Source organism: Bufo bufo, chromosome 3 (assembly GCF_905171765.1).
Source record: "Bufo bufo chromosome 3, aBufBuf1.1, whole genome shotgun sequence".
Taxonomy (NCBI): Eukaryota; Metazoa; Chordata; class Amphibia; order Anura; family Bufonidae; genus Bufo; species Bufo bufo.
Window position 1 is genome coordinate 355,452,230 of NC_053391.1, and position 14,064 is coordinate 355,466,293.

Consider the following 14,064-nt stretch of genomic DNA (forward strand, 5'->3'; position numbering starts at 1 on the left):
CATCACTGTACTGTCTTGGCTGGACACCCTGGGAGTAGATTCACTGTCGATGTGATCTCGCGCAGATTTTGGTGGCCGGGGCTGCATTTGTTGAGGACTGTGTCAGCCTGTTGTACCTGTGCTCGTGCTAAGGTGACACATACTTGGCCTTCTGGATCTCTTCTTCCGTTACCCATCCCGTCCAGACCTTGGACGCATTTGTCCATGGACTTTATCACAGATTTGCCGAATTCTTTGGGAAAAATAGTGATCCTGGTGGTAGTTGATCAGTTTAGCAAAATGGCGTATTTTATAGCATTGCCTGCTCTACCTAATGCCAAAACTCTTGCACAGGTGTTTGTAGGTAACATTGTGAAACTACATGGCATTCCCTCTGATGTGGTGTCTGATCGGGGGACTCAGTATGTTTCCAGATTCTGGAAAGCGTTCTGTACTCAACTGGGGGTACAATTGTCGTTTTCTTCGGCTTTTCATCCTCAGTTGAACGGACAGATGGAGCGCACCAATCAGAATCTGGAGACTTACTTAAGATGTTTTGTTTCTGAGAATCAGGAGGAGTGGTCTTCATTCTTGTCGTTAGGTGAGTTTGCCATTAATAACCAAAGACAGGAGTCCACTGAAAAGTCACTGTTTTTTGGGGCATATGGATTCCATCCGCAGTTTGCCACATTTTCTGAAACTTCCAGTATTCCTGAGGAGGAACGATTTTTCTCTTCTTTGTCTTCGATTTGGTGGAAAATTCAAAATAACCTGAAAAAGATGGGCAACAGGTATAAGCGTGTGGCTGACAGGAGACGTATGAATGGTCCGGACCTGAGAGTGGGTTATTCTGTGTAGCTGTTCACAAGAAACATTAAGCTTAAGGTACCTTCTTGGAAGTTGGGCCCAAGATTTATTGGTCCATATAAGATCACTGCCATTCTTTACCCTGTAGCCTTCCGTCTTGAACTTCCTCAGGCTTTGAAAATTCATAACATATTTCATAACTCGTTGTTGAAGAACCTGTTGAGCCGTCCTCCTTGCCTCCCGATCCTGTCATGGTGGACGGTAATTTAGAATTTCAAATCAGCAGGATTGTGGACTCCCGAGTTCTCCGTAGATCCCTTCAGTATCTCGTCCACTGGAAAGGTTACGGACCAAAGGAGAGGATGTGGGTTTGTAACGCACCTAGTTGATCAGTTAGGATCTCAACTGCGGAAGGCAATGGACATGCACTATTATCCCACTGCCCTTGTTCTTGGCTGTGGGATTCGCGGTTACTCAGTATGTACCCCAGGCGTCTCTCTCAGTCTTGGGCGGAGAGTTTGGGGTAACAAAATCATTTACCGCTATCCATCTAATTAGTTACTGCTGGAAGGGGAGGTCCCCCAGTATACAGGAGTCACAAGTTAGTATAAGCTTGTGCACAGTTCAGAGTTAGTATCTAGTATGCAATAAGTTCAGGGTTAGTATATAGCATGTCCTCAGTTTAGTATATTGTATGCAGTAGGTTCAGAGCATGTCCACAGTTTAGTATATAGTATGCAGTAGGTTCAGAGCATGTCCACAGTTTAGTATATAGTATGCAGTAGGTTCAGAGCATGTCCACAGTTTAGTATATAGTCGCAGTAGGTTCAGAGCATGTCCACAGTTTAGTATATAGTATGGAGTAGGTTCAGAGTTAGTATAGCATGTCCACAGTTTAGTATATAGTATGCAGTAGGTTCAGAGTTAGTATGGGAGTATCGTCTCACACCAGTCAGGAACCACCCCACTCAGAGTTCCAGGACATTAATCAGAGCAGGTAACAGGCATATACTTGCGGTTAGTTGGTCCTGGCTAGGAAGCCAGCAGTGGGGAAGCCAGTGGCAAGAAGGTAGACAGTCCTTCACGCTGTTGTTAGGGATCCAGGTCTGGATATGTGAACAGAGTCCTCAGATGCAGTGGAGCTAGCAGGGTGCGCACTCCATTAGTGGAACACCCTGCTTAGCACCTGTCTTCTATTTAAGGGCCGGACGGTAAGTGGGCGGAGTCACAGGACGGCCCAGCAGCCACTGCGTTCCACGCTGGAGTGCAAGCCAGCGTAACACAGGCGGTCACTGCGTTCCACGCTGGAATGCAAGCCAGCGTATCATCGCAGACGGCCGGTGCGTTCCACGATGGAGCGCAAGTCAGCGTATCGTCACAGGGAGCCGCTGTGATCCAGGCTGTACTGTTACAGGGTTCCAGCAGCCGATGTTAATGCGAATCGTCTGGTGAAGGCCTTTCACAGAGCCCATCTTACCAAGGTCGGTCCTGGTTGCCCGGAGGTCACCCGTAGAAGTACTGGGTCGGGTACTGTCAAGGTGACTGGTGTCAGGAGATCAGAGAGACTGGCTGAGCATGGAGGAATCTAACTGCCTCCTTGATTTCTCTTTATTCAGTGTTGATAGGGTTAATGACCACTTCCCTTTTCTCAGCTGTTGATCAGTGGTCATCACTTCTACCCTTTATAGTCTGACCCCACCCTTCTGACTATGCGGTAGATAGAAAATAGGAAAATCCAGCTCACCCACTTGAATTCCAAATGATCCACCCTTGGTGCACGGTAATGTAGGTAAGACCTCAGCGAATATAAAGATAAAAGAATTCCAGCACCTGTAATCTTTGAGTGACGATTTCTTTATTCCAGCAGTGGGTAATAAAACATTGATGGCATAATCTTCACACATCCAGTTACAGTCAACGCGTTTCGAACAAATGTTCTTACTCATGACTTGCCCTCTGTCTGCAGTGCTCCACTTTCTTATGAACTTTGTGATTTACCATCCCCCATGTTCTGGGCGGGTGGTTAAGTTTAGGTGTATGCAAAAAAGTGGATAATCGTAGGCAGAGAGGCCGTCCGTTTTAAACCTCCAGTATAGAAAAAACCATATGGTGCAGATTAAAATTGAAAAAATTGAAAAGATTCATATAAGGAAGAGTCGAATGCTCCGACTGACACAATAACAATAAAAATTATTATCCTATGCTCATTCGAAAAATCGCAGTGTCTGAATTGTCATCTATAGCAAATACCTCATGTATGATACAATTAAAAACAAACATATAGAAACATGGCCATGTGTTGAATACCGGTTCGAAGGGTATTTGCTTCTCAATAAATATACATTAGATCTTTCCTTAAATTTAAACCCAAGTGAAATCTTGTGTTTAATTTCAAGATCCAAAAAGCTTCCCTTTGAAGAGTTAATTTTTGCAGATCACCTCCCCTTGATCGAAGAAAAATAAGTTCGATCGCATATGCAGAAAAAGTATGCAGACTTCTGTTGTGCGAAGTAATAAAATGTTTCGCAGCATTCGAAGAAGAAGAATCTCGAAAAATCTGACGTGTCACTTTATGTGGTGATAACTTTAAAATGCTTTTACTTATCCAGGCTATTCTGAGATTGTTTTCTCATCACGTATTGTACTTTATGACAGTGTTCATTTATTAAAAAATTCCAAATTTAGCAAATTTTTATTAAAAAAATTCAAAAATTAGCAAATTTCCGAATTTCAATTTCTCTACTTTTACAATAGATAGTAATACCTCCAAAAATAGTTATTACTTTACATTCCCCATATGTCTACTTCATGTTTGGATAATTTTGTGAATGCCATTTTATTTTTTGAGGATGTTAGAAGGCTTAGAAGTTTAGAAGCAAACCCACTTTTTCAGGACCAGATCAGGTCGGAAGTCACTTTGTCAGTCTTACATAATAGAAACCACACAAAAATGACCCCATTTTACAAACTAACACCCCTCAGGGTTTTTAAAACTGACTCTACAAACCTTGTTAACCCTTTAGGTGTTCCACAAGAATTAATGGAAAATAGAGATAAAATGTCAAAATGTCACTTTTTTGGCAGATTTTCCATTTTAATCCATTTTTTCCAGTTACAAAGCAAGGGTTAACAGCCAAACAAAACTCAATATTTATGACCCTGATTCTGTAGTTTACAGAAATGCCCCATATCTGGTCGTAAACTGCTGAACAGGCACATGGCATTGCGCAGAAGGAAAGGAATGCCATACGGTTTTTGGAAGGCAGATTTTGCTGGACTGGTTTTTTGACACCATGTCCCATTTGAAGCCCCCCTGATGCACCCCTAGAGTAGAAACTCCAAAAAAGTGACCCCATTTTGGAAACTACGGGATAAGGTGCCAGTTTTGTTGGCACTATTTTAGGGTACATATGATTTTTGGTTGCTCTATATTACACTTTTTGTGAGGCAAGGTAACAGGAAATAGCTGTTTTGGCACCGTTTTTATTTTTTATTTACAACATTCATCTGACAGGTTAGATCATGTGGTATTTTTATAGAGCAGGTTGTCACAGACGCGACAATACCAAATATGACAACTTTTTTTGGTTGTTTGTTTCAGTTTTACATAACAAAACATTTTTGTGTCTCCAGATTCTGAAAGCCGTATTTTTTTTTTTTTTTTTGGGGCGACTGTCTTGTGTAGGGGCTAATTTCTTTCAGGATGAGATGACGGTTTGATTTGTACTTTTATAGGGTGCATATGACTTTTTGATTGCTTGCTATTACACTTTTTGTGATGTAAGGTGACCAAAAAAATTGCTTTTTTTACACCGTTTTTAGGAGGAGGAGACCGCGGCTGGCCCTGTCAATCAACAGAAGGAGGGGGCGGTTTTCTGCGGCTGCTACCAGCAAGTAGACGCCCTACTTGCTGGTAGAAAGGTAATTAGCATATCATAAAAGTTAGTTTTTTTATAAATCTACTGAACGAAAATTATTAATAACATAATGTATGGCAATATGGCAGGATAGGGATTATAAGTACACAAAAAAAAAAGGAGTTTAGTGGGGTGACAGAAGCCCTTTAAGGGGTTAATGTAAGAAGAAACAGTGGCTTGTTCTGAACAAGCCTTGAAAAAAAATCTCCCTTTTATTTGGGAGCATCATGTCACGGACATACCGAGACATACGGACGTCCCTGCGACAGGGGGTGACAGAAGATCTGTGAGACTGGCAACACGTGCTTTGATCTGACAAGTTTCCTTGTGGATCAATAGACGTCTGTGTTGTTTCTGATACCGGCCACACCTCTAACCTTCAGATGTTGCTATTGTGGTCATTTAACTTTCCTTATTTATAGTTGCTTCTCTCACAAGGCTGTGCGGTTTATAACTTCAATGGTATCTGTGGTCTGCTGGTGTTTGGTTCTCGGCTGGGTTCCTGTTGCTGCCATAGCTACTGGAAACGTAAGTGTTTCCTTTCCCTTTTGCATTTTGTTCTGGTTTATCTGTGTATTGTTTTTCCCTGACCCTTTGTTGTAGGCCTGAGGGAGACTCCTGGTCGTCCTTCCTTTCTGGAGGAACAGGTAGTCTCAGTCCTGTCACTATCGCCAGGGTATTATAGGGTGAGTTAGGACTCTAGGTACTCCTGCATATGAACTTACCTACCTTTGGGGTCTGTTCATACTGATAGGCAGTCAGGACTGTGACTAGAGATTTGACTAGAAGGTGTCTTTCTTTCTTCCCTTGCTTTCAGGCCTTGTTCTTGTTCCCTCTCCTTCATTGTCTGGTGTGGTGTCTTCCTCCCACACACGGGCATGACACATCAGCAGTACAGTATGGATATGAAAAGGATAAGGTGTATAGGGGTAACACTGTCATGTGACAGCAATAGTAGCGGCAGCTGTAGCAGCCCAGCATGGAACAGAAAAGGCAGTACATGTGTGTGCAGCTGTGTTAGGGTAGTAGTAGTAGTAGTAGTAGTAATAGTGACAGATGTGTAGGGGTAATGATAGTGGCAGTAAAGAGAGTAGCAGCTGCAAGGGCAGTAGTAGCAGCAACCACCATAGAGTACAGCAAATGATAGTAGGCAGGCAGGCAGAAGCAGCAGTGGCATGATCAGGCAAGCAATAAATAACCACCATCAGCAATAGCAGATCTATTCATCAGCCTCAGCTAGAGGTGTGTGAAAATCCTCACAGTTCCATGTCTCATTCCTTTTGACAGAAGTGATGTTTTGTACACTGACAGAGGACAACTTTGGGTGTGACAATGACAACTACTGCTCTAAAAACCCTCTGAGATTACACTGCAGGCTGAACAAGACTGTACGGCGAGCGCAAATGGACAGTTCCTGACACTGTTCCAATCTTTCTGCCTTGGGTTCAGAGAACAAAGTGCCAGAGAAAGGCCAAAGTCCAGATAGGACTGAATCTGATTGTTCAGGCGGGACATCTCTGTTTGCTGATGTGTGTCAGCCTGGCGTGGCACCTGAAAAAACTGCTCCATCATGTTCATGAGACTGAACTGACTGCTGTGGCTTCTGCGACTTGTGATAGCAGAGATGGTGGTAGGTTGTTGACTCAGCGGAGGGCAGAGAGGAGTCTCCTGGTCAGACATGTGGACGGCAGGAATCTGCTCGCCAAAAGCTGTGGCAAGCTGTGCAGTGTATCCTGGTAATACCGGAATTTGGCCTCCCTTCCAGCAGCAGGAAAACATTCTGTCACATGGTGTAATGGCAGATGGTTCTGATGCTGCAAGTCCAGGAGGGAGTTCCTCAACATAACAATGGCTGAAAGGCAAGGAGAGTCTCCTGGACACGGCCAGTACCTTCTGCAACCATGATGTTCCTGCCGTTTTCACGGACTACCTTACCCAGTTGGACTTGGCTGGGAAACAGCCAGTGAGATGTTTGCTGCTTGGTGCCCTTCAGCAACTGGGTGGGTAGGGGAAGTTGAGATAAAGCTTTGCCCTATTTTAGTTGGGGATAGGAGGATGGCCATTGAGGAAAATATGGAGTAGGCACATAAACACCTAGTGTGGGAACCAGATCCACTTAAACGTGAAGGACCCGACCTTATTACTGTGGTGTTCAAAACATTGGCCAGTGGGCCGTGAAATTATATACTGTCCCTGCTCCAGATGCCCACGGTGGCTTGCACCTTCATGAACATCGACAATTAACTAGAGAGGTCTACGTTCTCTTCCTCGTGAAAGTACAAGACAGATATAGTTTTTTTTTTTAAATAATGGCAGCTAGGTATCTATCTAACAATTCCTTAATGGCAGTGAAATCCATGAAATGGTCCGGCAGTGACTGCACCACCAGCAACTTAAGCTTGCACATCATCGGATTTTATGGGCTTCAATAGTTTTCTGGCCACGCATTCTGTTATCAATGACTGATGACGGAGCGGTGTATTAGGCATACTGATCATGACAATGACAAGGACATGTGGATGCAGTCTGACTACCGCAAAGTAGACCAGGAGGAGGACAGTCTTGTTACAATTACTGCTGGCCAATTGTATTTTGCCACTGCATTTGGTGATGCCCATTGAATCTGGTGATGCTGCTCCATTTGCTACAATAAAGCTGTTTGTGTTGTGTGCTATTTGTGTTTGCATGACCACGGCTCATTTTTATCCTGTCATCCTGCAGGTCTTGCACTCAGCAGTGCCAACACTGTGTAGAAAACTTGTCGCACGAGAGCTAAGTTTGGCTTAGGTCTTGCACGTTTTGAGCCTGCTCCCACAGTATTAGCAGTTAGAGCTGGCCTCAATATAAGCAGATCTGGCCCTGTGTGGCTTTTTTTTTTTTTGGGCTGTTCATTGCCTCCTCTCTTTATTGCCACCGTGGCCACCACCTTACTCCTCTGATGTCACCTGCTCCTCAGCACCCCAATACAGCTCCCTGGTCCTGTTAAACACACAATCATCATCCATGTCCTCATCCCCACTGCCACTTTTATCAGACTGACTGTGATATGTCATAGTGGACTCTTTGGCCCCTCTAACAATTCCCTCCTCTGTATTTGCTCCAAGTGCCACTGCCGACTCGGGTACCACTGCCCCTACTGCCATCACTGTACCTAAAGTGCCATTACTACTACCGCCACCACCAACACATCTATGCATGGGGTACCCAGCATCATCCTGCTGTGACTGAGAGGAGGAGAGAGCTATCCAGTCTACAATGTCATCCTCTTTGTCCTCACTAATAGTCTGGTGTCTGTGAGATGGAAGATAGAACTTTGGCCTGCTACTACTATTGGCCAGACCAGTGGCGTAACTATAATTCATAGGGCCCCATAGCAAAATAAAATGGGGCCCCAACAGCTAGTATAAGAAAATTAAAACTGCAGCACAAGAAGCAATGATTAAATTTATGTATTATAGCACAATATATCAGAAAACCCACACTATAGAAAAATTTCATCATTTTGTTATTCTCCACAAAAATTTACCTTCTTGTAGTTGACTGGGTGCACCCTATTCCTGGGCCCAATAGCATGTGCTATGGCTAGTATGGCTATAGTCACACCCCTGGGCTAGATGGCTGTAGTCACACCGCTGGGCTAGATGGCTGGTGCTGCTACTGCTGTTTGCACTACTACAGCCATCAACATTCTGACTCGCATGACGGGGCATGGGTCTTTTGTTTTCCACTCTGTGGTTTACCAAACATTTTTTATGAGGTCTATAAATGAAAAGTCAAGTCTGGTAGACAGATTATTAAATTTAAAATTGCAAATGTTTTTTATGTAATTTACAGAGTTGCAATTAAACATCTCTCTCCTTCTACAAACACACTGCACACTGGTACTGACAATTTACCATGGTATATTAACGAAATACAATACATTTCATGAAACTGGCATATTAATGCAGTTAACTAAAGCTGCATAGTATATTGACACAATACAATGTGTTAACTAAAACCAGATGGTATATTGATGCAGTACAATGTGCTAACTAAAACTGGATATTGACACAATATAATGTATTAACTAAAACTGCATAGTATATTGACATAATTCAATGTGTTAGCAAAAACTGCACTGTATGTTGCAGCAGTACAATGCATTAAAACTAAACGGTATATTGACATAAGGCAATGCGTTGAATGAAACTGCACAGTATACTGACACAATACAATGCATTAATTAAAAATGCATGGTACACCTTTTAAGTTGCATTACTGAAATAAATTAAATGCACGATATTTTAATTTTTTTAGTTTCACCTGTATATCCAAAAGAAGAGAAAGGAGCTGATATCTGTGGCGCCAGGGCTGTTAAATCCAGTGATATACTCAATTGGCTAACTGTAGATATGGTCCAAAAGAAGTTAAATAGGGTAAATGTGAACAAGGCTCCGGGTCTAGATGGATTACACCCAAGAGTACTTAAAGAGCTCAGTTCAGTCATTGCTGTGCCCTTGTTTATATTTTTAAAGATTCTCTAGGTACTGGTACAGTGCCAAGTGATTGGCGCAAGGCAAACATGGTGCCCAATGTATTCAAAAAAGTATCAAGGTCCTCCACAGGCAATTATAGACCAGTTAGTTTAACTTCTGTTGTGGGAAAAATGTTTGAAGGACTCTTAAGGGACTATATACAGGAGTATGTGACTATAAATAATAAGTGATAACCAACATGGGTTTACGAAGGACAGAAGTTGTCAAACTAACCTGATGTGTTTTTTTTTGAGGAGGAGGTGAGTAGTAGCCTGGACAGAGTGGCGGCTGTGGATGTAGTGTTTCTGGATTTTGCAAAGGCTTTTGATACTGTCCTTCATAGACGCTTAAAGGGTTTCTATCACTTCGTATGACATAATTAGCTGTCAGACACTAGCGATCTGCTAGTGTCTGCTCTGGCCAACCATCCTACTATAATCACTTGTGGGGCAGCGGTTTTGCTAAAAAACTAACTTTTATAAATATGCTAATGAGCCTCTAGGTGCTATGTGGGCGTCATTAGCACCTAGAGGCTCCGTCTACCTTCATACACAGCCGCCGCCCAGCGCATCCCTCCAGCCCGCCCATGTCCTCCTCCGTGTGACGCAGCGGCCGAATTCTCGCGCATGCGCCGTGCGCGGCTGTATTCGGCGCATTTGAGATGTTTGAGCTCGGAGCGGTCAGACATTCAATGCGCATGCGCGGATGTATTCGGCGCATGCACATTGAATGTCTGACCGCTCCGAGCTCACATCTCAAATGCGCCGAATACAGCCGCGCACGGCGCATGCGCGAGAATTCAGCCGCTGCGTCACACGGAGGAGGACATGGGCGGGCTGGAGGGACGCGCTGGGCGGCGGCTGTGTATGAAGGTAGACGGAGCCTCTAGGTGCTAATGACGCCCACATAGCACCTAGAAGCTCATTAGCATATTTATAAAAGTTAGTTTTTTAGCAAAACCGCTGCCCCACAAGTGATTATAGTAGGATGGTTGGCCAGAGCAGACACTAGCAGATCGCTAGTGTCTGACAGCTAATTATGTCATACGAAGTGATAGAAACCCTTTAATAGGTAATGTAAGGTCTATAGGCTTAGAAAGTATCGTTTGTAATTGGATTGAAAACTGGCTGAAGGACCGTGTCCAGAGAGTTGTGGTCAATGATTCCTATTCAGAATGGTCCCAGGTTATAAGTGGTGTACCCCAAGGTTCAGTGCTGGGCCCTTTATTATTTAATTTATTTATTAATGATATTGAGGACGGGATTAATAACACCATATCTATTTTTGCAGATGACACTAAGCTGCGTAGAACTGTACAGTCTATAGAAGATGTCCATACACTACAAGGTGACTTGAACACTCTGAGTGATTGGGCATCAACTTGGCAAATGAGGTTCAATGTGGACAAATGTAAAGTTCTGCATCTTGGTAGTAATAATCTCTGTGCTTCATATGTCCTAGGTGATGTAGCACTGGGAGAGTCACTTATATAGAAGGATTTGGGTGTCCTTGTGGATGGTAAATTAAATTACAGCATACAATGTCAATCAGCTGCTTCTAAGGCCACCAGGATATTGTCATGCATTAAACGAGGCATGGACTCGCGGGGCAGGGATGTAATATTACACCTTTACAAAGCGTTGGTGCGGCCTCATCTGGAATATGCAGTTCAGTTCTGGGCACCAGTACATAGAAAGGATGCACTGCAGCTGGAAAAAGTACAGAGGAGAGCGACTAAACTGATAAGGGGCATGGAGGGTCTTAGTTATAAAGAAAGATTAAAAGAATTTAATTTATTTAGTCTTGAGAAGAGACGTCTAAGAGGGGACATGATTAACCCATACAAAAAATACGATGAAAAGGCACTGCCTCCAATTAGAGAGGAAAAAGTTCAGTCTCTGGAAGCATCAAAGCTTCTTTACTGTAAGAACTGTGAAGCTGTGGAATAGACTTCCTCAGGACGTGGTCACAGCAGGAACAGTGGACAGTTTAGACAAATTCTTAAAAGTAAAAAACATTAATGCTTATGAAAATATGTAGAAATCTGAGTCTCAATTCCTTTTGGGATTCGCATCCCCAGGGCCGGTGCAAGGATTTTTGCCAACACAAGCAAAGCTACATGTTGGCGCCCCCCCCCCCTCTTCCCCTCGCAGCTCATCTGGTCCCGTCTGCAGCAGCTGGATTCTCCTCTGTGTGGTCCTGGTATCTTCTCTCTGCTTCAGACAATCACTAGTTTGAGGACCGTATTTTTCGCCCTCTAAGACACACCTAGGTTTTAGAGGAGGATAATAAGAAAAAAATATTTTCCATTACACCTCAGGTCAGACCAGCAATCAGACCCCCAATGCTAATCAGACCTCAGATCAGACCCCCTTGTCAGACATCAGCCCCCATCCATCAGCCCCCCATGTCAGCCATCATGCCACCATGTCAGCCATCAGCCCCCCATGTAAGCCATCATGCCCCCATGTAAGCCATCATGCCCCCATGTAAGCCATCATGCCACCATGTCAGCCATCAGCCCCCCATGTAAGCCATCATGCCCCCATGTAAGCCATCATGCCCCCACGTAAGCCATCATGCCCCCATGTAAGCCATCATGCCCCCATTTAAGCCATCATGCCCCCATGTCACATTTCTCCCCCTCCATGTCAAATCACCCCACTATGTCACATCAGCCCTCCATGTCACATCAGCCCTCCATGTTACATTTCTCCCCCTCCATGTCACATTTTTACGCCCTCCCCCAGGGTGCGCCCTAAGGCAGCCGCTTGGTCTGCCTTATGGTAGCACCGGCCCTGCTCATCCCCACCTATCCCTTGGTTGAACTTGATGGACGTATGTCTTTTTTCAACCGTATTAACTATGTAACTATGTAACAATGCGTTGAATGAAACTGCACGGTATACTGACACAATACAATGCATTCATTAAAAATGCATGGTACCCTGACGCAACACAATGCTAAAACTGTATGGTATATTGATACAATACAATGCGTTGAATGAAACTGGTACCATGCATTAACTAAAACTGCACAGTAAGGGGGCGTGGCCTGACCGGCATGGAGTGAGGACGCAGGTCGCTTCAGCTCCGATTCTATCCTGTTTGTATCCTGACCATCCGCTCTGGTGGACTCTGATTTTCTGCCTAAAGACCCTCAGTGAGTCTCTGTGATTGTCCCCCATAAGTTTCATCTGACCCTGTGTCCTGCGGCGACTGCCGGACAACACCCTGGGGCCGGGCCTACTTACCAGACGACATTACCAGACGCCATCCCTGCCTGCTGGCCGGATCTATCGGTGGGGGAGCCGGTGAAAAGGGATTCCCTGCCATACTTACCTGCACCAGAGGTCAAGCGGAGTCTGGAGGTTTAATCCGGTGGGTTCACTTCACTTCTTCCCTGGCCGGACGGTGAGCCTGCGATCCCAGTGCGTTTGACGCTGCGGGCGCCATCTTGGCTGCAGCACTGAAGACGGCTATACCTCTCCCTCTGTAGCCCGTTTTCCAGGTAGAGAACCTTTTCTTCCTCTGCATCATCAAAGAGATTTACCTGGGGCGGTGTGACGCGGGTTGGGGACACTGTGTCTACGTTATCCTCAGCAGAGAGAGGTTCAACACTTATATTAGGCCACAAGCGTTGGTTGCTGAAGATTTTATGGGCCGCAAAACGGGCACCTCAGGGCCTGCTATCCCTCCTAAGTTGATGCTCGACAATATGAGCCAGACAGATGGCCACAATGCTGGGGCTTCTTCTGAACGTCCGGAGGTGGATCTTGCAAAAGTCATGGCGGCCATTACTAACTGCCAAACGACACTCACGGTCAAAATTGACCATGTACAGGCCGACCTAACTCTCCTCAGGCATGATATCGATAAGATCCGTGAGAGAACAACTGAGGTGGAGAGAAGGCTGGGAGAGGTGGAAGATACGGTCCAACGTGAGGATTCGGTGGTCCGTGCTTTGCAAAACCAAGTTAAAACCCTAGCGGCAAAAGTGAAAGACGCTGAAACTCGAAACAGGAGAAATAATATTAGGATTATGGGCTTACCGGAGAGGGCAGAGGGCCCTTCCCCTGAGGAATTTACGGAGCGCCTTATCAAACAAATCCTGAACCCAATTACCCTCTCGGGGACTTTTGCAGTGGAGAGGGCGCACAGGATTCCTACTCGTCCTCTGCCCCCTGGAGCCCCGCCACGTCCTTTTATCTTTAAAGTGCTAAATTATAGAGACCGGGATGCTATTCTGGCTACGGCCCGTCGTATGAAGGACATTCATTTTGATAACGTCCGGATTTCCTTCTACCCGGACTTCTCTACAGAGGTGCAGAAACAACGCAGGCAATTCACAGCAGTGAGAGTTCGGTTGCGGGAGAAAGGCCTGGTCTACGCCATGATGTATCCAGCACGTCTCAGAATCCAGGATGGAGAAGTGGTAAAATTTTTCACCACCCCAGAGGAGGCGTCTGACTGGCTCGATCGCAGGGGCTGAGTATAATGGGACTTGTGTACTGAGAGTCTTATTTTATGTTCAGGATGGTCACTTTATATGGGGGAGCTGTTTGTGCTAAAATTGTGTTGCCCTACTGCCTAGGTTCAGTTCTTGGGTTTACCTAGAGTGGTGGGTGGCAGCACGGGCCTCCCCGTCCTGATCTACTAGAGAGGAGATTGATCATGGGATATTCAAGCTTGGATAGGTTGGGGTTATCTGGGCAGGGTGGGGGGATTTGCCCGCTGTTCTGGGCATGTTGGGATGTTTATACTGCATTCTTGATGTATGGGTGTGATTGTGTGTATGTATGGCTTGGGTGGTGCATTTTCCTCGTATGGTATAACTTTGACAC